At 40.3% G+C, this 25,000-nt stretch overlaps 1 protein-coding gene across 5 annotated transcripts in view; it reads left to right on the top strand.

Annotated features, from left to right (window-relative positions):
• Positions 1 to 25,000, top strand: part of Chrm3 (cholinergic receptor muscarinic 3) — a 475,736-nt gene that overhangs the window by 310,945 nt on the left and 139,791 nt on the right. For all 5 annotated transcript variants that reach the window (XM_085831292.1, XM_085831294.1, XM_085831293.1 and 2 more), the window contains one exon: positions 13,859 to 13,905. The gene's annotated coding sequence lies outside the window, so the exon portion shown is untranslated. The remainder of the gene's footprint in view (positions 1 to 13,858; positions 13,906 to 25,000) is intronic.

Below are 25,000 nucleotides of genomic sequence, written 5' to 3' on the forward strand. Positions count from 1 at the left end.
TTTATGAAAGGTGGAGCGGGCTAGTTAATACAGTAAGACTTTGCTTGAGAAGATGAACCTAATTCCATGTATGTACCTGCCCACCTCTTCAAGGCAAAAGCAGTTCCACCCACTCCTTAGGGCAGTTCTGACTTCTGCACATCTCATGATTTTTTTTCATCCTCCATCAACATCTTCTCCAGCCATTTCCAGCCTGGTCAAAGCTTTCTCACACTGCTTCAGGCTGAATGTGGTGGTTCCTGCTGAAACTCTAGGATCTGCATACATTTCTTTTTCTTCCATGTTCATGAAACTTCAGATGAATTTCATGCAAGGGAATCTTCTATATTGAAAAAACACTGGAATTTATACTGGAAAATATTTTTTCACTGACGATATAAATTAACTGGCAAAGAGTGTCTCTGTTACTTATAACCATATCACAAGACATAACCAAAATTTAATGACCTAAAATAATAACTATCCATAGTTATTATATGACTGTGAAGCAGTCATAGCTAGACAGGTCTTTGGTTGATCATGCCTGAGACTACAGTCATCTGAGGGTTTAGCTGAAGCCCAGTAGTTCACCGTTGACTTCTGTCTTTGTGAGAGGATAGTAGGGTTTCCTCTGAGATTTTCCAGTTCAGGATGTAGAGTTCCCCAAACAGGACAGATGTTGGGATCTTGGCATTCTATTTGTCAAGCAAAAAAAAAAAAAAAAAAAAAAAAAAAAAAAAAAAAAACACAAGACAAGCCCCATTCAATGGGGAAGAGAAGACTCCCTGCCTGGGGAGATGACAAGTAGCCATGATGATGAATCTGTCACAACTTGTCAACTCATTTAATTAGTAGTAGATATGAAAGGAATAGCAGTTGTAGATTGAATACTAAATATTAAGCTAAAAACACCTGGTACCATTTTTGAAGCTCTATCAAGATATACTCAGAAACAATGGCCCTAAGCTAATTGGAAAATAACCAAAAACACTCTATTTAGATTATACTTAATATCATCTACCTCTACCTAAACCTCATCTACTGAATTATTTAGAAACATCCAGTGTTTGTAATTTATTGGGGAAAATGTAAAGATACAGTCAATACTCCATAACGTTTAATGAAACCATGAAATGGCTCCAGAGTCAAATCAGTGAGAGTGAAAATAATCTTCTGTTTAAATGGAAACTTAATAATTAGATAATGAGGATACCTTCCTTTACCTGCTTAATTTAGTTGCAATTTGATTTAAAAGTTAAAATGAGTTCTAAATAGGAATCTCTTTATGTTAGCAATATCATCATTCAGCATTAGTATTTGTCTCTGAGTTTTAGATCACTTTTAGCCCATTTCATTGTGGGCTGCTTTTGTTGTCTGGGTTGTGGTCTCCAGAGCCAGAGCCAGTTCTCACCTGGACTTTAATTCTGATTTGCTGAATCCTCAACCAAGAGTCATCTGAGCAGAATGGTTGAGAAGGCAGTATGACCTTAATAAAGGGATTGTTGGGAACATGGAGCCCAGGTGCTGCCTCTCATAATGGTCCAACTGACATGGGTTGACCATTTGAGATGGACCAGACTTTCTGTACCTGTCTTTATTCCTGGAGAGTTAATAACAAATGACTATTCACATATCACAGTGAACCACTGATGCACTGAAAGAAGGATACTGCCAAAGTCCAACTTGACGAACCATTGAGTTTTATTAGGGTTACTCTCAGGAGTCTGACAAAAATGACAAGTCTATCACCAAAATCTCACCCTAGCATGGGTGACAGCTCACAAAAGCTGGAAAGCTGGAAAGCTGGAGCTCACTGCACAGCTCGAAGGTAGCTCAACAGGTTGAAAGGAACCTCTTCCAGGGAGCTCTTCCAGGAGAATGTATTGTAGCAGTCCTGACTGCTTTTCTTAGTTAGGGTTTTACTGCTGTGAACAGACACCATGACCAAGGCAAGTCTTATAAAAAAAAACAACATTTAATTGGGGCTGGCTTACAGGTTCAGAGGTTCAGTCCATTATCATCAAGGTGGGAGCATGGCAGTATCCAGGCAGGCATGGCGCAGGAGAAGCTGAGAGTTCTATGTCTTCATCCAAAGGCTGCTAGTGGAAGACTGACTTCCAGGCAACTAGGGTGAGGATCTTATACCCACATCCACAGTGGCACACCCATTCCAACCAGGTCACACCTATTCCAACAAGGCCACACCTTCAGATGGTGCCACTCCCTGGTTCAAGGATATACAAACCATCACACTGCTTAAACATGGCTGAAGAATGAGAAGCCAAGTAAAATCTAGTCAGTTTCTGGAACTTCTTGAAGTTTCTGACTTGTTTACTTCCTGATTTTGACAAGATTCCCTGCTGGATGGAATGTTTCACCACCCTTTAAAACACTCTGAGCATTAAGGAGTTTCTCTCCAAGACTGAAGACTTTTAACACTGAATAAATTACTGCACAACAGCATTAGATATATGTCCTGCACATGAACTGTCTGAATCTTTCCATACCTTTCTTTCTTCTCTAATCATGATTGTAAAGGCGACATTAATACCAATTTCATTCAGCATATATTCATGGAGATGTTTCATGAACTAGGCACTAAGGTCTTTAGGCTCTGGGTTTCAGCAGTGAACAGAAGTGTCCTAATCCCTGTCATAACTGGGCTCACACACATGGAAATGTGACAAAACAAATGAGCATAGTACAAAATATTAATGGGTAGTCAATACTATTGGAAAAACAACCCAAAAGCAAAGGTATACAGCACGAACTGGTGGCAGGGGGTTGATAGGTTTCAAACTGGAAGGTCGATTAAAACCTCCAAGAGAGGACAATTGAGCAGTAACTGGGAGGATCTGGGGAACAGGCCAGTGGCTATGGAAGACAGATGTTTCATAGGGAATTCTAAGAACAGATGCCCTGGGCCAGAAACACGGATGACTTGATTGAAAAAGAACAAAAAGGATCCTGGAGAGCTGGCTCAGTAGTTAAGGGAACTGGCTTCTCTTGCAGAGGACCCAGATTCAACTCTCAGCACCCACATTGTAGCTCACAACTATATATAACTCCAGTTCCCAGGAATCCAATGGCCTTCTGGCCTCCATGGGTACTGCCTACATATGGTACACGGACATGCATACAGGCAAAACACCAGTACACATAAAATAAGTAGTTTGTTTTTAAAGAAAGAGCAAGGAGGCCACAGGGATGGGTGATGCCAACTGAATGGAAATTTACTGGGAAGGAAGAGAAAACATGGTAGAATAAGAGTGCTTTGTATATTTTAATCTATACACTGCTTTAAACTGTGGCCTCTTAAGAAAGAGAGTAAGGAACTTTGGGAGACTCATCCATGAAGAGATTACTCATTTTGGGTGGCTCCTGAGGAATTTGTAAAGCAGCAAGAATTGGAAAGATGTAAGTAGGGAAGGCTGTAGAGGGGAGCATTAACAGGGTCAGAGAGCCAGGCTGCACTCTGTCACTAAAGTCATTATGTAAGAAGCCCAGGACCTCAGCATCTGTTCTGCAGCCATGTGACAGCACCAGAAGATTTCAAGTGGCCATATGATATGCAAAGATGCTATAATGTGAATAAACCAACACCACATTGGGGGGTGAGGCTTGGTAAGAGAAGGATCTAAGTCTACTGACAAGGTTGGGAGAGGTGGTCAGAAAGTATCCAGGTCAAGTGCTGTGGAAATGTCATATTTCCGCTTCTCCCATGGAGAAAAAAAATTCCCAGATACATCAACAGAGAGAGACCGGGGCTGACTGTTACCCCTGTATTTATTCAGATTCCTTTGCATGTATGCTATACGAGGGTACAAAGTGCTGTAACATGCAGCATATGTACATGAACCACAGCCTGCCTTGATCTCGTTTTGGTTTTTTCTTTGTTTATTTATTTTTTGAATCAGGGTCTTTCTTTATCCTGAAATTGTTGAACAGTTAGGCGAGCTTGTTAGGGACCCTCCTGTCCCTGAGTCTGCCTACCAGGGCCATTACTACAAAAACATGACATACCTCTATGCTGCGCTTTCATTTTGTAACATTGGTTCTGGGGACAGAACTTAGGTCCCTGTGCTTGCCCAGCAAGCACTTCACTGACTGAGCCCTCTCCCTAACCCAAATTTTATGTTTTGTTTTGATTCCCGTTTTTTCCCCTCAACCACAATATAACTGACTTCCTTGTCCAGAAAGCCATCCTAACCTTGACATTTTTCCTCTTACGGTTATAATCTCCATCAGAATGTGAACATATTCTACATGTGCATCTTCTGTCTGTGTGGCTGGGTGCTGAGATGGTCCAGTGTGTTTCTTCAAATCTTGTTTGTTGCAGTATATGCAAAAGAAATGTGGCTTCATTTCAGAAATGCACTTCCTTTTTCTATCTTGGGGTAATGCTAACCACAAAATACTGATTTCATTGTGAAGAGGCAGTGGAGCTTGCTGTACAAACGTAAGTGGTAGGAACCACACAGCTACATTGTGTTTGCTGAAGGTAAATTCTCAGCTCAAGGATGTGAGTGTATTCTTGGCACACATAGAAACTCAATGTAAATATATACTTCTTGCACATCTGCTCTGCACCGAGCATCTCCATATGGTTTCTAACTTAATTTTTGAAGCTGTAGTACTAGCAGGGGGTGTATGTAAGCTTGGTAGGAGAGCACTTGCCTAGCATGTGCAAGGACCTGGATTTGTTCTCTAGTGTTGGGGTGGAGAGGCAGGACTTTGAAATACAAATACACTGCTGACAAAATGGACACACAGAGAAGTAACTTGGCTAAGAGCCAACTCACCTAAAGTGGCGTGACTTCCATTTCATCCCTGACTAAATCATCCTGAGAAAATCTGTTTGGAGTATATAAAGTAGGATACACAAAGAAGTTCACTGATTTTCTTTCCCTTTTGCTTGGATTAAATACTTTGACAAAAGCAACCTAAAAAGAAAGAGTTTATTGTGGCTCACAGCTCAAGAATGTAGTAGGGAAGTCCAAGAAGCAGGAGCTTGAAGCAGCTGGCCATAATTTACCCTCAATCAAGAACAGAGAACAATGAATGCATGGGGTCAGCACACTTCCTCTATTTACATAGCCCAGTATTCCACGGAGGGAATGGTGCCACCCACAGTGGGCAGAACCCAGTCCTTTCACCCCTATTAATATAATTAAAATGATCCCTCCCAGGAGGCTCAGAGGCACCTCTCCCAGGTGGTACTACTTTGACAATTAACACCAACCATCACAGACGTCTGGGAAAGCTTTTTGAACATCCCTTGTCAGAGGAGATTTAAATATGCTTATGAACACTTGCCATTCTTGTTCACAAACAGCAACTTTCTGTCTAAATGTTTCCTCCCTAGTTAGAATCTAACAATACCTCTGAAAGATCGAAAGTTACATATATTTCAGTGAAGAAGCACCTGTGTGTTTTCCTTCATAGACTTCTGGCCTTACTAAAGCAGGGATGTAACCCAGTTAGCAGGGCACTTTCCTGGCATGCATGAAGCCTTGAGTTCAGTCCTTAGTAATGCATAAAATCAGATGTGATGTTTATGCCTGCAATCTCAACACTTAAATGAAGGCAGGACTATCAGAAAATTGAGATCTTTCTTCCATAACTCAAGCCAGCTTGAGTTATATGAGGCCCTGTCTCAATGTTTTCCTTCATTAACTGTCTTAGCCTATTGATAAATTATTGTGATCTAATTTCATATCAACTTAACACAATTAGAGTTATCTGAAAGGAGGAATTGTCAATTGAGAAAATGCCTCCATAAAATCCATCTATAGGTAAGACTATGAGGTATTTTCTTAATCAGTGATTGATGCGGGAGGGCCCAACCCATTATGGTTGGTGCTATCCCTAGGCTGGTGGTACTGGGTTCTATAAGAAGGCAGGCTGAACAAGCCATGGGAAGCACCCCAGTAGCAGCACCTCTCCATGGCCTCTTTATCAGCTCCTGCCTCCAGATTGCTGCCCTGTTTGAGTTCCTGTCCTGACTTAGATGGCGAGCAGCAATATGGAATCATAATCCAAATGAACCCTTTCCTTTGCAACTTGGTTTTTGGTTATGACATTTCATCACAGCAATAGAAGCCCAAAGTAAGACAACAATGTAGTTAGTCCAGGTTAACCCTGAAGACACTATGTAGCTCAGGCTAGCCTAAAACTCTAAGCGATCTTTCCTTATCCAACTGTGTGTTGGAATTATAAGTGTACACTCTCTCTGGATTGTTTTTTAAAAACCCTTTACTTGATAAAGTTTGATAAATGATTTTTAGAAATATTAAATGCAGAATCAAATTGCTCTTAAATCAAGTGGACTGGTTTCCAAGTATGATTTCCTTATGAAAGAACTAAATAAATATCATTCATTGCAGGAACACTAAGTTGTTTCTGACTGTCAACCAGGCATTGCTATGAAAAGCTGGTTAGTGGGCAGTAAACAAAACAATGGCTTGGCTTCTTGTGAGCTCTCATCTGTTTATGTTTACAATATGTTCAAGAAAAGACATGCATTGGGATTATTCAGAAAGCAGACTAGAAGCAAAGAACCTCCTGCCGACACTCTTTGAACTTCAGAGTAGGGGTGTAGTTTAATGATAGGATGCTTATCTACCCTACATAAAGCAGGGTCTAACCTTGGGTCTAACCTGGACTACTAAAAAGACCTGAAGAGGAACCTCAAGTATGCAGGACCTGCTCAAGTTACTCTCTGTTAAGCCATTCTTCAGGCTGGAGAGATGATTCTGAAGTTAAGAGCACTTGCTTCTTGACAATGAAGCCAGAGGTTGGATCTCAGAAGCCAGAGCTTAGACCTCAGCACCCACATAATGGGCCAGACATCCCTAAACATGCCTGAGCCGATAGCTTCCAGCCTACCCCATTGATGGCCTGCCTCCATGAGACAAGAGACATAGGGTGATACAGAGGATTCTTGATACCTCCTCTTGTCTCCAAGCATCTGCACACACATGTGCACGTGTGCTCACACACACCCATACATATACACATCAGTTAATTAAGTATTCATTGGACCCAAGTCCTAACAGCAATTTCAGAAAATAGAATTTAAAAATTCTTGATTTAACTAACCAAAATCCCAACATGGATAGGGGAGAGTTTGTGAAGCTTTCACCCCTATGTAAGGAGCTAATGGCAACCATTGGTGGCTAGGGGACAGAGAGTTGGGTTTTCTTCAGGAATACATCCCCTGAGAGGCCACCCATGTCCCAGAGGATCGCTCCACCCCATCCCATGTACATAAAGCCAACACTAAAGTAGGCTCAGTGGGTTTAAAAACAATAATTGCACATGATGCAGAGAGTGAAATGTTAAAAGGGGGGTGGTTAGGAGAAACATCAGAAAGGAAGGAACATAGAGTGATTAGATCACGAATATATATGTGTGTGTGTGTGTGTGTGTGTGTATTATACAAATTAAATTCTCAAACAATAAAAATATTTTTTAAAAACTTGCTTTGAGAGTATGTGGCTTCCTCTGGATTTTAAATGAATATTATTAACAATGTGGTTTCCACTTCATTGGTAAGGTAGCTCTTTTTAATCTGTTAGAGAATATGATGTTTAAAGGACATGGTGAAAAGAAGAGATGGCTACGGATTTTATTATTTGAACCTGTACGTCCAGTCCTCACTGACTTACAAAGTTTTGCCACTCTATCACCTCTTGGGGGTTCTTTTGTTTTGAAATACAGTTTCTCTATGTAACTAACCTAGGTTAGCATACGGTTTCTCTACATAGCTAGCCTAAATTGGCCTAAAATGCATCATCAGTTCACGCTGACATGGACCTTTTGATGTTTTTGCTTCAGCCTCTTGAGTGTGTAAGAATTACAGGCCTGGACCACCTGCCTGGATCTGGGGTTATTTTAAACCATCACTGAAAACACAGGTGAACATAGTTACCCATGATCTGAACTAATGAAAAAAGATATTCATGGTTTTGACCACCAATTCCCTGAGAATCGCATCCCTCTTTCTTTATTAATTTCCATTTTAAAAACTCAGCTCTCTCTTATTTGAAGCTGGAGTTTCGTGGAAACATTTGTCTGGTCCTCAGCCGTCAGTGCCGCCCTCTCTGGAGGGCCTCTGCTCAGCATTGTTTCAGGAGGAAAATACCCATCTGCGTGTGATGCGTTTACTTCATGGAATTGTTTAAGATGCGCGGTGTGTTCCTTTCAGCAAAATGTCTGGATAGCTGAATAACAATTTCTGTACAGAAGTCAATGTCTAGGTTAAAAATGAAACCATTAAGTTGATAATGAGAATCAATTTGCATAGATCTGGCTTTACGTTAACCTCCGCGGTGTCAGGGAGGGAAGAATGCCTAGGAATACGTGATTAGTCCAAAGGAGATGGATTCAGTTCGTTTGATAAATATAATTAGCCTCTAAACGCCAACCAACTTCATTTAAGAAGGAATAATTTGTAGAAGACAAAGGAGGTTTATGCAAATTCCGAGAAGCCTTCCTTCTATTTTATAAGTTAGTCTTTCTCTGCGCTTACGCCTGGCTGAGATAAGTTGACCTTCATATTGAGTGAATAGCTTTATTGAGGGGAGATTATTTCTGCGGAATATCAACACTGGCCGGTGGCTCTGGGAAGGATTATAACTGTGAAACAGGTGCTGACGTGAGCTGCCACACAGAAATAACCAGAAACAAAGGTCCTTCATTCCTCTGCGGCCGGAGAAAAATCCTGGGAACCAAACGATTAGCCTTCCAGCACCAAAGGCTGCCTCTCACTCATTCAAAGGCCAAACTCATATTTGTTTTTCTTTCTTAAATGCTTGCTTCCTGTTTTAGCAAAATTTAGAAGACACTAGTTGCTAAAGAAAGAGGAGTTATTTCTGGTCCTCAAAGTTTACTGTTTGACCCTTGACAATTTTACCTTAAATATACTTAAATCGGATCCTTTTAGGGGTCTGGGGAGATGACTTGATCAGGAACATGCTTGTCTCAAGAGCATGAAGGACCTGGTTCAAAAGCCCAGGTAAAAACCTCGAATATTCAAAACCTACCTAAAAAGCTAAGTGTGGTAGCACAGGCCTGTACTCCAAGCAAATGTGAGATGGGACGCAGAGACAATCTCATCCATGGAGCTCACTGACCCATTAGCGCTGGCAAATTCCAGGCCGTTGATAGCTCCTATCTTAAACAAAATGTAAAAGGAAATTGAAGCTCATGGTTGTCCTCTGACTTGTAAACACTCACATGGACCCACACATAAAAGTGCACACACACACACACACATGCATGTGCACACACATCCTTTTCCCCTTCTGAGAGACTGATTTCAGTCATTGTATTTGCTATATAAGACTCCAGAGAATCCCTAAAATAGGAGAATGAAAGCATTTTCATTATCATTTTTAACTCTGAAGTATTTGACCAGAGGTTCTGAGAGGAGCATGGCTTATGTTAGAACTCCATTATTCCAAGTCCCATTTGATCAATAACCAGAACTTCTGCTGTTGGCTAAATAAGAGGTTGGGGGTGTTAATAATGTAGCTTGTTTGGTAGAATACTTGCCTAACATACATAAAGCACTGGGTTTGGTACACAGAACATCAGAAACTGGGCACACAGTGCCTATCTGTAATCTTAGCACTCAGATGAAGGCACATCAAAATCTAAGGTCATCCTAGGCTACATAGTGAGTTCAAGGCTTTATAAGATCAATAATAATAATAATAATAATAATAATAATAGAATTTCTATTATGTACAAAACTTAAGGAGGATATTTCAATCTCACTTAGGCCTTGGGGAAATTAATGTGTCTGGATGATTAGAAGGCACCTGGGTCATGAAGATGACTAGAAGGCACCTGGGTCATGAAGATGATTAGGAGGCACCTGGGTCATGAAGATGACTAGAAGGCACCTGGGTCATGAAGATGATTAGAGGGCACCTGGGTCATGAAGATGATTAGAGGGCACCTGGGTCATGAAGATCTATGTAAATGTTACAGGTTATTGGTGTGCATTTGACTGTCACTTAAGAGAGATTGGAAAAACCTTAGAGCTGCCATTTAGGAATTAGCAGGTGTAGTTTAGTAGTGGTGCATATTGCCTAGCATACCTGAGGTCCTGGATGCATCAGCAGCACACACACACACACACACACACACACACACACACACACACACCTAACCTCTTATAGGCTGAGTGGTAGTTAATGGATTTCTTACTTGTTCTATTAAATCAGGTTTTGTCTTACATTGATCCTAGTGTAGAGCACCTTCTCTTTTCTCTATAGAAGCCGTCTGCCACCAACATTCTGGTCTGTGCATGCCCCTTTGAGTGTCTTAGCCTGTGTATCTCATGAGATTTGGAGGGGCTGACTAACAGAGGGACTTAGGAAAGTTCTGCAGGATGATAATGGGAAAATGTATAGACGGATACAAAGATGAGAAAGAAAGTGCAACAATGTCTATAATGGGAGCAAAATAAAATCTTCATTTGAGAACAACTAAGAGTGAGCCCTCCATGAGGCACCCGCAATGTCCACTCATGCAATCAGATGTGTGTTGGCAATTTATTTACATTTCTTTGGAGAAGTCTTCTTCAGGAAGCTTGTGTTGCTTCCATTATCCTATCTGCAAATACCATTGGCATGCAGAACCCATCCCACCCAAGGAATTTATATTGTTGCTATCCAGAAAACATTTGTAGCAATTATTTCCTCTCATTGTATCCTTAACAAAGAGTAAAGGGGCTCCTATGGGAGTTTCCTGCCAACACCCGAAGTGTAGGAAATAATTTGATTAGCGCTGGCAGGAATGACCACTGGCGAACTATTCATTGCTTCATACCAAATGCAACCTCGATAGGAAAATATGGATCAGCTTTCTGGGCTAAATGTGCCAAGCACTCAATAAATTTATGCAGTTTTTGATAATATTTGCAATGCAAATCTGCAACTTATGTATCATCTCAAACTGGCACATCCTGCTGAGAGTAAGGCAGGCAGACATTGCTCATCTAAATAAAATTGATATTGCTGGCTTGGGCTTTATTAAGGTGATTTCATTCACAACATTTGGGAGGCTGCTTCTAGTAAGTTCTGGGACTCCAGAGAAGCCAAGAATTAGCTCAGAGCGAAGATCCTAGGCAGAGGCTCTGAGTCAGGCACCTGGGATCCCAGGTGCATTTTATACAGGTTTTCTTCTTCTATAAATCAGGGACCACCATAATTCTACTTTATCCAATCAAGTGCAGATAGGTAACATGATTCAGGGGATGTGCCTAACACTAAAGGAAAAGCGGGTTAAGCATGTAAAGAGGAGGAGCAATTAATAACACTGACTTAAGGATAACCAAAAAATCAAATTACTTTGCCACAGAATTCACTTTGGCTCTGCATTAGGTAAAACATAAAAATAAAAAAAAATTTAAAAAACCACAAGAGGGGAAAGGAAGGAAGAAAACCTTAAAAATGAATAGCTCCAGGAATGAATGTTTGTGGCGTACTCTCCTGCTGCTTCCCAGGGGCATTTACTCCAGGTAGCTGAGGATCTTCTTGTCATTCTCAAGGCAGATGACTAGTACCGTGGGAAAGGATTACTCGTGTGCAAAGGTGGCCAGGCAGGAAAGGGTCACCTGTCACATCCACTGAGATGGTACGAGAGAAAAGAATAGTCACAAAACTACTAACAGTTGCAAAGCAGGCTGGGAAGAAGGACATCTTTAGGCAGCCCAGATACTTGAGTGATTGCTAAAACATGAACAGAGCTCAAGGAAATCTCTGACTTTAGAATTTACAAGCCTGCCTGCAGTTTATACTTTTGTGGTTTTCCTCTTATGAGGTCGTGGGAATAAACAGTTTATAAGACATCTCCAGTTCTCACAGTTATAAAGTTAGATAGCACCTGATGACAAAATACTTTCCTGCTTAAAATACTCCCCAGTTAAACCCAATGCCTACAAAAAAAAAAAATAGGCTAAAGGTTACATGGATGTGTTCTTTGTTCTGTTTTATACAAAAATGTCAACAATGCTACATCAGGTTATGGCACAAAGTTGTCCAATTTATCAGCTTGCTCAAATATTTCTCAAAACTGATATTTTAATTATATACTGGCTTAGTGAAATTAAATGATCTCTCATTTTTCTAAGAATTGCACTATTTCAAGTATTGTTTTTCACTTGGTTGTGTGGAATTCCTGGGTGGGGCGGGGAGGTGAGAAGAACATAAGAGACGAGAAGCAGTGAAACGGTGGCTCAGCAGTTAAGAGTCCTTGTTACCCTTGCTGAGGACGTGGGTTTGGTGCCAGCACCCACCTTACAGCTCACAACCACTTGTAACTCCAGTTGTAGAGGATCTGACGCCCTCTCCTGACCACCACAGGCACAACATGCATATGGTGCACAGACTTACATGCAGGCAAAACATCCTTACACATAAAAATGTAACCCTTATATGCCCCAGTATAGGGGACTGCCAAGGCCAGGAAGTGGAAGTGGGTGCGTTGGTGAGCAGGGGGAGTTGGGAAGGGATAGGGAGGTTTCAGAAGGGGGACTAAGAAAGGGGCTAACATTTGATGTGTAAAATAAAGAAAATATCTAATAAAAATATTAAAATAAAATAAAATAAAAATGCAACCTTTAAAAAGTAAACTTTTTTTAAAAATCATGGAGAAAGGAATTAGAATCAGAATTAAACATTAGCTTTGTTTATAAGCTAGTAATATAAATGTAAAAATTTGAGCTATGCATTCTTTTTATCCATATTACTCTCAAGAAAATAGATGTTTTAATTCCTCTTTTAGCCAGTAAAGGATTCAAAATAACTATGGTGTAAAATTGTATTGGTTAGCTTTCTGGTGCTGTGACAAAATACATGACAGAGTCAACTAAAAGAGAAGGGTTCGTCTTGACTCAAAGTTTCAAAGATTTTATTCTATATTCAATTGGCCCTGTTACCTTTGGGCTCATTCAAGGCAGAACATTGTGGCAGGAAATGTGTAGGAAATTAAACTGTAGCTGAAATGTTGGCTCTGTGGTTAAGAACATTTGTTGCTCTCTTAGGAGACCCAGGATGGATTTCCAGCACCTAACGCTGGCTTCTTATTTCAAGCTCCAATCAATTTGATGCCCTCTTCTGGCCTCTACAGGCAACAGGGAGATAGAATATTTTAATAAGAGAAACAAAGGCACTTATAGTCACTCAAGTAGACAGTTTCCTTGGTTAACTTTCAGAGCATTGTCATATGTGGCCCATTCCCATTTGGTGGCATGTGTCCTGAATGGTAAAAATCCTGAAATGTACATTTGATTGTTCAGTATTTACTTCCATCAAATGCTGTGCATCACCCTATGGTCATACAAACCTGAGGAAAAGGGAAGGTATCCTAGAGGAACTTGAAGAACAGAGACACGTACAGGCTTATCCCCAGCCTTAGGCATGTACAGACTGCTTGACCATCTTGGAATTGTGGTGGCTTAGCAAGTGGAAACATCTCTGGGGACAGAAGGTGTTCCACCTGAACAAACAACTCAGACTCTACCATCTACATGGTGACTAGGGAAGTGCCTAATAAAGTCTTTGTTAGTGTTGACAGCTTTTAACCAGCATTTTTGTTGGGGAGGCAGTGATGGTGGTGGTTTCATGCACGTTTAACTATTACTGCCTCTCTTTCAATTATGTTGTTATTTATTTTATTTTTTAGATTATCATTTAATTACATTATTCCCCCACCCCCTCCCTTTTCTACCCTCCAAACCCTCCCACATGTTCCTCCTTGCTCTCTTTCAAATTCATGCCTATTTTTCATTTGTTACTGTTATATGCATATATAGTCCTAAAAATAACCTCAGTCAGTATAATGTTACTTCTCTGTATGTTTTCAGGGCTGACCACTTATTCTTGGATAACCAGTTGGTGTGTTCTTCCTTGGGTAAGACTATTTCTCTTACTTTGAGCATTCCTTTGTTGACAATAGTTCTTGATGTAGGGTTGAGGTCTTGTGTGTTTCCCCCATCCACTTTGGCAAGCTCTATCATTGTTGTCCTTACGCAGCTGCTATTCAGGCAGCCATGTTGGTGAGACTTCATGGCTGTAGCTTCGGATATTACTAGGAGACTCAGTCTCACAGCAAAAGCCCTGATCCTTGATCTGGCTCCTCCCATCTTTCCACCCCCTTGTCTGCAATATTCCCTAAGACATAGGTATGGGATTTGTTTTGTGAATGTTTCATTTGAGACTGGGCTCTACAACTCTTCATTTTAGTCCATAGTGATTTTCTGTAATGGTCTCTGTCTGTTACAAAGAAAGTTTCCTTGATGAGGAGTAAGACCTGCCCTAATCTGTTGGTATAAAGACAAATATTTAAAATATAGTTAGGGATCATGCTAGCTTAGTAAAGTGGTGGCTGTAGGTTCTCCTACACTAGCACTTCACTAGCCCTGGAGAGTTGGCTAGGTTTTCAATGCCAGGCAACACTGGTTTTCCTCTTGTCAAGTGGGCCTCAAGTCCAATTAGAGAGGTGTTGGTCACCATAACGTATGTTTTTCACTACTGTATACCCTTAGGGTTATTGGGTCATGGTGGTTGTGGTTCATAGACATCATAGCTGGTTGCTTCCCTCCTTTGAAACATGTTTTTCAGTACATAAAAGCTTCCTGGGGGAGTCAATTCCAGCTCAGGTTCCTCTGGGCCCTATGTCTAAAGTGCATGGTGTCTTCAACAATAGGGACTTACTTCTGTCTCTTGGGAGCAACCAAGTACAATAGCAGCCTCCTGTAGGCTCTTGGACAACTAATAACTCAAAAGGGGCTTCTCATTTCTAGTGTTGAACATTGTGTTATGTAGTCTTTGCCTCTTGGAAGGAACATTGTAAGCTGAGATGTGAACATTTTATTTAAACCATATATGTATATTTATATACCAACTAACATATGTTATGAAGGTTTTCTGGTAGCTAATTAATAATTGATTCCTCGTGACTTTTTTCAAACATCCTGACTGTTGTTTTATCCTCCTCCTGTATTTAGCTCCCTCACCCTCTCTAATTAAAGATCCCTCTATTCAATTCCCCCAATCATATCATGTATACCCTGCTATTTCACTCTATATATCTCCTTACCCCTTTACCTAGGCAATGGTCCTATGTGTGAATGATATACGAGCAAGGATGCTCTTTCATAATTTATCTGATGGTGGAAAAGAATGCCCAGTCTAATTCCCATGCTAAGATCATTAATGAATTTCAAGCCTATGGAGCCAGGGCTGTGCTGTCCTGTCTTAAAGGGATTAGGCATTGGATAAAGGGACTTTTCTGTTCCAGCAAAGCTTACAGGAGCTTTCCTGTTTTATTGAGTGAGAATTCTTTTTAATTTGAACAAGATTTATCCTGCCTTTGCTCTCTTAACATATAATCCAACCCATACCTTGGTATGCATGTTTGAGTGTGTTTGAGCACACAGGCGAAACTTTATGGGTAAAAACATCTGAAATTACTAGGAGACAGTCTCATATCAAACTTCCTGACCCTCTGGCTCTTATAGTCTCAAGTGTGTGTGTGTGTGTATGTGTGTGTGTGTGTGTGTGTGTGTGTGTGTGTGTTTTCATGCATCTATGGAGACAATAAGTTTATATCAATGTCTTCTTTAATACCTACCCACATTTCATATTGATGCAGGGTCTCTCACTGGTCTTAGATCTCACTGATTTCAGCTGGCCTCATAAGCCAGCTTGCTCCAGAGACTGCTGCCTTTGCCTCCTGAGAGCTGAAATTACAGTTCAGGACACCACACCCACCTGGCATTTACATGGGTGCTGGGGATCCATAGTCTCATTCTTGTATTTACATGGCAATCACTCTACCCAATGAATCATTCCTTATATCTCTTTTCTATATTAAAATGAAGTCTGCTTCCACCCTACCATGGATGCTGTGATCATGGTTTTTTAATATTTTCTTTACCTTCAGAATGTCAGGCAGCTCCCAGATAAGTAGTGTAAAATATGTGTTTTGCTTCAGCAACACAGGAAAGCTTTACTTATCAGGAAGTGACTTACTTAGGAACCTCAAATACCTTGAAAGAACTAACCCTAAGCAACTAAACTTCTGATATTTATGCTAAATATTCTTATAGTGTCTTTGTACTTAATATATGTTCACTTCTAGAGAAAGGGCTTCAGAGACTGGTGACTTCAGGGGCAGGAGAAACTCCAGAACCTACTTAAGAAAAGTTCAAATTAAAAACTGATGAGGGACCAGTGGCTCATCTACTGAAGGGCACTTGTCACCAAAACTGGTGAGCTGAGTTCATTTCCCAGAAACCCATAAGTAGGAGAAAATCCACTGTCATATGATGTTATCCTCTGTCTTCTACCATGGCTCTCACATGTAGTACCAACACACACTATAGATGATAGATAGATAGATAGATAGATAGATAGATAGATAGATGATAGATAGATAGATAGATAGATAGATAGATAGATAGATAGATAGACAGACAGACAGATAGATAGATAGATAGATAGATGATAGATATTTAGATAGACAGGAAGATAGATAATAGATAGGTAGATAGATAGATAGATAGGAAGATAGTAGATAGATAGACAGACAGACAGACAGACAACAAATACATAGGAAGATAGATAGAAGATAGGTGCTGTATGGAGGATATATAGGATGGTAGATAAATAGGTAGATAAATGGTGGATGGATGGATAGATAGATAGATAGATAGATAGATAGATAGATAGATAGATAGATGGCTCAACAAGGTACATGAGCACACAAACAAGCAGATAAGAGTTTAATCCTCAGGACCCACATAAAAGGGCCAGACACTGAGGAAGTAGACACGAACAGATCTCTTGAGCTCCCTGGTCAGCCAGCCTAACCACATCAGCAAGCTGCAGGACTTAAGATCTTGCCTCAAAAAAAAAAAATTTTACTCCTGTGGAATTGAGGTTGACCTCTGGCTTCCACATGCACATGAAGGCAGGTGGGCAGGCACACACACACACACACACACACACACACACACACACACACACACCAAACATTTACTTGAAGATAAGAAGATCTATATTAGCCGGGCGTGGTGGCGCACGCCTTTAATCCCAGCACTCGGGAGGCAGAGGCAGGCGGATTTCTGAGTTCGAGGCCAGCCTGGTCTACAAAGTGAGCTCCAGGACAGCCAGAGCTATAAAGAGAAACCCTGTCTCGAAAAACCAAAAAAAAAAAAAAAAAGAAGATCTATATTGTAACAGCCTAGGGCCAGGATATTTTATATATATATATACATACATACATATATATTATATATTACATATTATATGCAGAGGCACCAGCCAACTAGGAAACTCTTGAGTCATAGTTTGTTCCCAACTACATGGAACAATTGACCACCATTGACTGCAGGAATTCAGGTAAAAGGGTATAGCACACTTGGTACGGTTGTTCTAACTCTGGGGTGTTTTATAGTTGTGTTAGTTTTGAGATTAATAGCATCTGAAATCAAAATAGTATTTGTTTAGACTATATTCTTCAAAACAATTGAATGGCTAAGCCAGATGTGGCTGAAATTAATGTCAAAAAACCACCTTAGAACTTCGAGCAATTCAAGCCAGGTGACTTCTTGTCTTTTCTCACTGTGATATATCTCACTTTGCTCTACTGACTTTTTAATGCTCTGTCAAATGAGGTGGGCTTCTTACTTCCATTTAAATCTGCAGTGACTGGTTTTCATAGTTAGGTTGCTTCATGACCCCAACCCTGGTTGCTCTACACACATTGCAGTGGGAGAAGAGAACCTGCCCTTGTATCTCTGCAGAAGATCGGTGCTGGGGTCTGAGGACATGACCTGAAAACCAGAAAGGAGAAGGTCAGAAAGGAAAGTCCCTAAGGCATAAGCTGAATGTTACCAATAAATAATAATCTTAATCAATAAATTCTGCTTAATACCATTCCATTTGAGTTTATGGAGGCTTTTACTGGTCAGTTGTTCACTGAGAAAGCTGAGTCGTGTTGACAGCAGAAAACATAGAACCCTAAGATGTTTATACGACTGGAACATTTGTGTGCAGTGAAATCCATTGTCTACTAAGGAAGAAGAATTCATAGTTACCAAAATTGTGATAAACAATGGAGATGTCTGGAGGATGAACTGAACGCTAGAGACGCAAGAGCTGGCAGAGGCAGGGGAGTTGCTGGACCACTTTCTGTGTGCACTTTTAAGTGACAACTGACTCCTGGCACCCAGGATTTGCAGCTTAGATGAACCATTCTCCCAATCTGAGGCTGCCTTTTCTCCTTATACTCATTCCCAAGCTTCTCGTATATTTTTGCATAATAATTCTGTATATTTTTGCATAATCACCTTGCCCAGAAGTATATTTTTTCACGCTGCTTACATTTTATCTATGTGGGGATTCTGAGCTATAGGTTTATAAATTTGGTTTTTCTGCATCAGACCAATGACTTGTAATCATCACGGGATATTCTGTCATAATGCATGGTCTATTTAATGAAATCCAAAACAGACCAGACATCTTGCCGTGGCCTCCTATTTATTGTTTGACAAGGAAAATATCTCTTTTTTTCCTCTTACATGACAGATGATACTGTAAATATTATGTGTAAAAGGCTTTCAGAATAAAAAGATGGTGGTGCTAAAGATTTTTGAACCTGTTTCTCATTTGTATTTATGCCCTTCATCCATGAAGTGGCTTCAAGTTAGTGCTTATCTGAAATCTCTCTTAGTTATTCATTCAAGAAATGACTTGCTGGAAGGCAAAGCTGTTTGCTGCCCTGGTCCCATCCTCTCATACTAATGAAAGTATAGTGTGTAGCCCCGTGGTACGTAAACTGTAAGGAAGGCATCAGACCGTATTAAGAATGATTGATGTAGGTGTGGATGAATTTTCATGCACCTGCCAGTGACTTTGTGGAACAGAAACTCAGTTTAAGCAAACCATTTAAATCTTGTGTTTGTGCTCAATAAGCATTGGGTACATGAATGTTGAGCACTGATTCTCTGTCAACCCACCCTGCGAACTAGACAAAAGGCATACGTGCCTCCATAAAGTAGCAGAGACATAAGGGCTTCATCTCAGAGGTATAAAGATATGTCAATAGAGCCCTCTCCTGTCAGAGAACTCCAGGTTAAATGCAGTCCTTTTATTGCAAACATTGTGTGTGTGTGTGTGTGTGTGTGTGTGTGTGTGTGTGTGTGTGTGTGTGTTTAAGACACCCAAGTCAAATGAAGTCATTCCCCACTGCCCAGCTAAGTGGCACTAGATCTGAGTGCTTTGTTCTAGAAATACCACCTGTGGGTGGCTGCCTTTCACACAGTGCTCTACTCACAGCCTGAAGGCCTGGAGCTGAACATGCTACACTCAGGGAAAATGCATTCATTGTGAACCCTTTCTCTTCCCATCACCAATCCAGCTTTAGGCTCTAACTAAATTAGAAATATGAAAATTCACTAAATTATCTACTAATTTCTTAGATATTTTATTAAAGTGTTGTGTGATAACTATATAGAAAATTTGAGTTTGTTATGATAATTTTAGTGTATCTGTAAAATGTACTTTGTCTTTTTTATGTAGCCAAATATTCAGATTGAACTTCAGACTGCTATTGAGGGGAGGAAGATGGAAGAGGTTTGCCTTGACCCAATAAAGTACATTCAAATAGCCTTTTATATTCAGTGTGAGGAGTGTGTGTTGGGGGTGTGTGTGTGCTTGTATGTGAGTATGTGAGCCCAGAGAAGGATGTTGAATGCCCTATTCTATGGCTCTTGTCCTTACAGCCTTCACACAAGAACTCTGACTGAACCCAGAGCTAGGCTACCAACTCGCATGCCCCAAAATCCAGCCCTCACAGCACTAGGCTCATAGGTGCATGTGTGGCTTTTTGCATGGGTGGCAGGGATTCAAACTCAGGTCCTTCTGTTTGTGCAACAAGCACTCTTATCCATGGAGCCATCCCCAAGCCTCTATATTCAGTGCATTTAACACAGTTGTGTGCTAAGAGGTAGGCAAAAGACATATTTTGTTCCTCTTCGTGTTCTTGGCAGGATCTCATTCTGTGCCTGCATGCTGTGCATCTGAGCAAATGCAGAGTCTGAGGGGGTCAGTGACTGCTTAGTTATGAGCACCCGCCCAGGCCCAAACAAAGCAGCATAGTGTGATTATGGTGGCATCATAGGAGATGAGGTATATTTACATGAAAACTGTTGGCAGAAGCTTATGGGAATATGAAGATGGAAATAACATATATGTAAATTATTCCATTTTTATCTAACATTTTAGGAGTTGTCTTCATGCTTCATAATTTTTTAGTTAACTGAAATTGTTAAATGTCTCAACATTCATGTTTTTAAAATTAGCTCATCTATTTAAAGCAATCCTGCTTTAAATTGATGTGTCTATTAAAAGAATTTTTTCAAGGGAAAAAAATCTTTTTACTTTACAGTTCCATGTGATTATTTTATAGGAAATACTTGGTTGATAGAATCTCATATGTGTTTTGGTAAGTTGTTATGGTGACTGGTAAAAGTAAAGAAAATGTTCAGCTTAGACTGGGGAGTTGGCTCAATGGGAAAAGTGATTGTCCTGAATATATGAGGGTCTGGGTTCTGATTCCCAGGACACATGTAAAGCAAATGTGATAAACGGTAGTCTATGACCCCAGTACTTCCACATCCATACAGAAGGCAGAGACCAGAGGATCCCCAGAAGCTAGGAAAATAGCCAGTCTGGTGAATGCAGAGGAAGAGAACTGGAGACCCTCTTTTATTTACTTATTTTTATTTATTTTTACTTATTCACTTTACATCCCACTCACTGCCCCACTCCCGGTCATCCCCTCCCACAATCCTTCCCCAATCCCCTCTCTTTCTCCTCTGAGCAGATGGGACCCTGGCACTTCAAGTCTCTGTGAGGCTAAGTGCTTCCTGGAGACTCTCTTTTAAACAAGGTAGAAGGCAAGCGCCAATACGTCAGGGCGCCCTCATGTGCACTCTGGTGTATAAGTGCCTGCTCTCACACACAGGAACATGGGGAGGAGGGAGAGAGATAGACAGACAGAGAGAGACAGAGAGACAGAGAGACAGAGACAGAGATAGAGACTGAATTCTCTAAAGTGTAAAACTTTATATTATATTGTAGGTATTCATGTGCTAGAGCTTGGCTTTCTCAAAAGAAAATGGAGATAGTGTTGTATCTCCTAACCCTCCTGCCTATTCAAGAGTTTCCACTGGCAAGGGCAAAGCCTGCAGCTACTTGTCCAAGAAATAAGGGAAACAACACAGAATGTCTCATAGTCAAGGACCTAACTCTCAAATCTAAGGTTTCTTCGTACTGTCTAATGGAAGCTCTCAGATTTATTAAGCGGTACCACACCTAAGTCTAAGGGAGGGGTCAGGAGATGAAGGGCTCAACAGAGCACGGACAGATTCATCCAGAATACTGTGTTTTGTCAAAGGGGCTTACCCAGCATGCACACACACTCTAGCAGGAAGGGGCTTACCCAGCATGCACACACACTCTAGCAGGAAGGGGCTTATCCAGCATGCACACACACTCTAGCAGGAAGGAAATACATCTATTAAAACATATGCAGAGACGCCTTGGGCTGAAGTTTAACTCCATACGAAGCATGTTATCTTGTAGCAAGGTCTTTAATGTATCATCTGTTTAATTTTATGTAGGATTTCATTTTATAGTCATTTTTCAAGTGGGAGGAAAGATGAATGTGGATGGTGGAGTTACTTTTATTAAAAAAAAAAAAAAAAAGAGCTGAAGCAAAAGAGGTAACAGGTTTTGAGTGTGCCAGATAAATCCCAGCCACAGACCACAAAACACAAGAGATGAAAGAAAGAAACTGTGGCTGGCCCAGCCTTCTCATTAGACAAGATGGAGAAGGCCTGCCATGTTGTTAGGAAGTCTTGATTTATTCTTCATCGGCGTAGAAAGCTAGTCAGCAACAAAGAGTATAGCTAGTTTACACTTGGTTTTGAAACAAGTGTAAAATTAAGAGATTTTTGAAATTGGAAAAAGGATGGCCATGTTGTGCTTGGGACATGTGTACACATCCCAGAAAGGAAACAAATAAGGGTAGACTTTGTAGAGAAATAAAATTTTGAGTACCCTTATTTATAAAGAGGTGAGCATATTATTTTTTTAAATCATCCAGATAGGATTCAGGTAATAATTGACCTGTAAGTTGTATCATTTAATACCTGTTAATATATTTATGTGACCTATTTTTATTATCTTTTGTTTTTGAGATTATAATTACATCATTTCTTCCTACCCTTTCCTCCCTCTTAACCCTTCTATATAGCCCTTCTTGATCTTTTTCAAATCCATGGCCTCTTTCCTCATTAACTATTGCTAAATGCATATACGTATATTTATATGACATTTTATTTAAGATTTTATAATTATCTGTTTGACCAAAATGGGTATTGTTACTGGGGTCTCCACTATTTATCCAAAAAAAAAAAAAAAAAAAAAAAGCTTCTAAATGCTTTGTATCCTGTCATTCACTTCAGAACTGTCACCAGAAGCTCTACTTTGTCTGAAAAGTGTGTGTGTGTGTGTGTGTGTGTGTGCCAGAAAGCCTCCTGTGTCCACCACTCCTGTGTTGGAGTTTATTATTGGGTTTATTAACACCACCTCACGTGGCTTGTTTATGTGGGCTCTAAAGGATCCAACTTGCATCCTAATACTCTTGTGACCAGCACTTTACTGACTGAGACATCTCCTGAGCTGGAAAACTGTTCCTTTTAAGAACCATAGCAGCCAAGAGACTTGCTGGTCTTCTGTTCCTCGGCCTTCCCTCCCCTCCCAGTGTACATCTCCTTCTTTATCTGGTTTCTGGGTTTGCTGTGCCTTTTCCTGGCTTGCGTAATTTTCCCACACCATCCTCTCTCCCCTATGACCTCCCCTTAGTCTATCTTTATACATACAAGATGCTCTGTCCAGCTCTGAATTCTAGTTTAACTGAGAAACGATTCCATTGACTGATGACATTAATCTGTTGACATGTGGTTTGTGGTCTCTGGCCAGCAAGGCCTACTCCCCTGACCTTCATGTCTCTGTCTATAATTTGTGGTTTCACACCCCTAGCTGTCTTTAAGATTTTATCTTTGTCACTGGCTTTAAGCAGCATGGCTGTGGTATTCCTTGGTGTCATTTCTAAGTGTGTCTTGTGGTTGGCATACATCAAGCTTCTTGAATCTGCACGTGCTGCTTCTCACCACTCTTGGAGAGTGGCATTGGTTTCTCTCTTCCATCCCTCCCTCCCTCCTCTCTCCTCCTTTGTAGTTTCCGATCAACTTCAGCTGTCTCCTGTACCTTTCTGCATGCCAATTTTTTCCTTTACCCTGGCCTTTACAGTCTCTGCTTTCATTTAGATCACTGATAACTATCTCTGTGCATGTTTCCTTCTACAGTACATTTCAAATATACTGCTGCTCTCAAATAAATATACTTCTGCTCTCTTTTGCTTCAAAAATGCATATTTCGACTCTGCAAGGTTCTTTATTGTTTTATAAGATTCTTTCGACACATTTGTGCATTTCTTTACCTTTTCTAGTTCAGTACAGGGAGCAGCTGCTTTATCATTAGCAGATGAGAAGAGGGAACTTCTCACATGTCTGTGTCTGCTGGTGACATTTTATCTGTATCATGGCTGGACCCACTGACAGGGATTTATGTTCTTCTTATTGTGGATTTTCCTTCTCTTTTACATGCTTAAGGGTTTTTCCAGCCTAATGGTAGATAGCTTGTATAATTAGATCCAATATCAGAACTGAATTTCCTATATTCATACACACACACAAATATATATATATATATATATATATATTAGCAGATTAGCAAATATATATATATTTGTGTGTGTGATATATATATCTTAATTATATATATATATATATATATAATTGAGATACAGATGTATGTATATATCATTGATATGTATGTATTATATATCATTGATATATTATATGTATATATCATTGATACATGTGTGTATATATGTATACATATATGTATATTACTGAAATATATATTACTTCTTTGTAAGGTGTAATAGGAAGGATCAAAACACCCTTAGTGTGTCAGGCTCTGTTTCTGATACCGAGGCAAACCATACTGAATCTAGAGCAGACACACCATGTGTCAAGAAGCCCTTGTGCTCTGCCTAGCTCTTGCTGCCCCTTCCTGAAAGCTCTGAACTCAGGGAAATTTCCCCACACAGGTACAACTAATCATTTTTACCTGCAGACTTCTGGAATGCACCTCTTCAGATCTGTCTCCTCTCTTAGCCTTCCCTGCTAACTCTGATCACAGCATCTGTGAACTCAGAACTTGTTTGGTGATCTTTTCTGCAAGTTTTGATATAGAAATGCTCTCTAAAGTAGTCCTTAAGATTTTCTCCTGAGCATCATTGTCCTGTGTTGCCCATTGTCCCTATGCTGAAAACCATCCAGTCAAGGGTAAAGCTTGCCTCCTCTCAGACATGACTAGATCAGCCCCCTTCCTCACCTTTCTCTTCTTCTGTTCCCCTTTTACCATCACAAGCCTGGTGGACACTTTGTGAACATCTTGTCTTACAGAAAAGTCAGGGATGATCCTACCCTCAGCTTTCTAAGTTTTTCTTCCTCCTACATTTCATTAGGTTGCTGTTCTGTATCGTGTTATCCCTTAATGTGTGCAAGGTGCCTCTCACCAAACTAGAAGCTTCTTGGGTGAAAATACATACTGACATGCCCATGATATGGTCTTTTAAAATCCTGCAAGGCACAGATCCAAGTGCAAGCAGCATGGAGGGTCCTGAATAAAGCTAAGTTGAAAGAATTGCTGCCTGTGTTTAACATTAAAGATAAACTAATTAAGTTGGCTATATTTGCACTTATTTTTCTGTTGCCTTCTAGTCTTTGTACTGTTTTAGCATCAGGAAGACAAGAGAATAACAAGGATGCTCATTACATTTGCAGATTATACCAAAGTCCAAA

The sequence above is a fragment of the Mus caroli genome, unplaced genomic scaffold (assembly GCF_978045245.1).
Source record: "Mus caroli unplaced genomic scaffold, Mus_caroli_1 scaffold_15, whole genome shotgun sequence".
Classification (NCBI taxonomy): domain Eukaryota; kingdom Metazoa; phylum Chordata; class Mammalia; order Rodentia; family Muridae; genus Mus; species Mus caroli.